General features: G+C 42.1%; 1 pseudogene; it reads left to right on the forward strand.

The window, feature by feature from the left end:
• Nucleotides 1-605: 605 nt before the first annotated feature.
• Nucleotides 606-2,257, forward strand: LOC101999475 (annotated as a pseudogene).
• The last annotated feature ends 221 nt before the right edge of the window (nucleotides 2,258-2,478 follow it).

The raw sequence follows: 2,478 nt of genomic DNA on the forward strand, positions 1-2,478 counted from the left end.
ATTGCTATCTTGACACTAGATAGATAGATAGATAGATAGATAGATAGATAGATAGATAGATAGATAGATGATAGATACATAGATAGATACATAGATAGATACATAGATAGACAGATGATAGATAGATAATAAACAGATGATAGAGACGTGAGAGATGAGAGGGGGGATAGGATAGATGCTTTACCACTTGAAAACTCTATATTGATGTATGTTTCCACTACTTCAGTAGTTTTGATAATGCCTTTTAAACAAATTAAGATAGGACTCTTTTTATTTTGGTGAATTAGCAAGTTTATTGCAGTTACATACAGAAGCATGAACAGCTTGGCCACCTCTAAGCCATCATAGGTGGTAACTCTCAAAATTTATTGGCCAGTCTCAGTTCCAGCGAGCCTACACACCCAGAAGACACTTGTGCTTGGAACATAATTATATGCAGGTGACAGAGTGGGGACCAGGAGCCAGTAAGTGGTTAGAATCTCAGGAGAGGGTAGGGTAATCCACTTACTTCTTCCTGGCACTACTGATAGGGCTGAAGACAGAATTCCTCATGGAGATGAGTCAAATAACTTGTGCTCTGAAACTTTCCCATCTTTCTGCTCCAGGAGACAACATTACTTTTCTGATTTACTGAACACCCTAGATGCCATCGTTATTGGTGTGACTCTGCTCATCACCATTGGCATCATGTTTTATGAGAAGAAGTTTCTTAGAGATGTCCCAATGTATGAAACATATTTACCTCTCAAAACTACTACTTTTATGTTTTTTGAGTTGTTTGCTTCCTTTGATTTGTTGCATTTCCCATGGTTTTATTTACTATTTTGACTGAACTCTCTCTTGACTGTTTTAGATAAGTCATCTACAAATAAGTGTTCATATAAATTTCCATGTACTTTGAAATTAAAACATGTTGGTATTTAGGAGTCTGTTGTGGATATACACACCAACAATCTTTAACTGAATAAAAAATACAAAGGGAAAACTAGACTTGACTCCTCTTATATCAACTTTAACTTCAGAATGTAATATATAATTTCATAAATTCCCATTTGCGCTTCAATAACAAACACCTTAGATATAAAGTACTGCAGTGCAGTCCCGGGATTTCCCTGTAACCAAGAGATTATTTAACATGTATATAATTTGAGTGACTCAGGTTAATATCTCTAAAGTATAACAAGCATAACAAGAAACCAGGAGGTAATGTGGGCAGCCACAGACAGGAAGTTTTACAGGGCAGTTGTACTAGGGATGAGATGACTCTGGCAAAGTCTGAATTGGTAGGGTCTATTAGGAGGGTTCTCTTCTTTCCCTTCCCTCACCCGCTCCCACTTACCCCCTCTTTTTTACTGTGGCAATGTAGAACAGAAAGATATGTGTGTCCAAAGATCACAGGGGCAGTTTTATTCATTTGTTAAATAACTGGTTTCTTTCTGTACCCCAACATCCTAGGACTTCAATCTAATTCAACTAAATGTGTTGTATATTGGAAGTAACCTGAGCAACCTCTTAGTTGACACCTTAAAGTCAATGAATTAGGGGCTCTAGAACCTGTTACCCTATGCTTTATTTTTTATCATTTTAAAAAACACTTATTCTGACTGAAGCCCGCGCTGCTGTGTGGGGCTCTGGCTGCTCCAGGCCTCGCAGGCACCATGTGCGCGTCCCGTGCGCGCTCCATGCACGAATTCTCAGCCAAGGACATCGACGGGCACATGATTTGCCTGGATAAGTACAAGGGTTTCGTTTGTATGTCACCAACGTGGCCTCACAATGAGGCAAAACCGACGTAAACTACACTCAGCTAGTCGATCTGCATGCCCGATATGCTGGGTGTGGTTTACGAATCCTGGCCTTCCCCTGCAACCAGTTCGGGAAGCAGGAGCCAGGAAGTAATCAAGAAATCAAGGAGTTTGCAGAAGGCTACAATGTCAAGTTTGACATGTACAGCAAGATCTGTGTAAATGGGGACGATGCCCACCCACTGTGGAAATGGATGAAAGTCCAGCCCAAGGGCAGGGGCATGCTGGGAAATGCCATTAAATGGAACTTTACCAAGTTTCTCATCGATAAGAATGGCTGCGTGATGAAGCGCTATGGTCCCATGGAGGAGCCCCTGGTGATAGAGAAAGACCTGCCGTGCTATCTCTAGCCCTACAAGTGTGTGCCCCCACCGAGCCCCTCTGCCCTGTGACCCCTGGAGCCTTCCACCCCGGCACTCATGACGGCCTGCCTCCAAATCAGCTTGCTGGTGGGGCAGTCCTGAGGACCTGGCGTGCACCCGCTGGAGGAAGGTCCCGAGGCCTGTGGCCCGGGCTCGAGCTTCACCTTGGCTGCCTTGTGGGAATAAAATGTTGAAACACGGAAAAAAAAAAAAAAACACTTATTCTTTTTTATCTTATTTGTTTGGGTGTTTTGCATGCATATATATATATACATACATATATATATGTATGTGTGTGTGTGTGTGTGTGT

Source organism: Microtus ochrogaster, chromosome 2 (genome assembly GCF_000317375.1).
Source record: "Microtus ochrogaster isolate Prairie Vole_2 chromosome 2, MicOch1.0, whole genome shotgun sequence".
Taxonomy (NCBI): Eukaryota; Metazoa; Chordata; class Mammalia; order Rodentia; family Cricetidae; genus Microtus; species Microtus ochrogaster.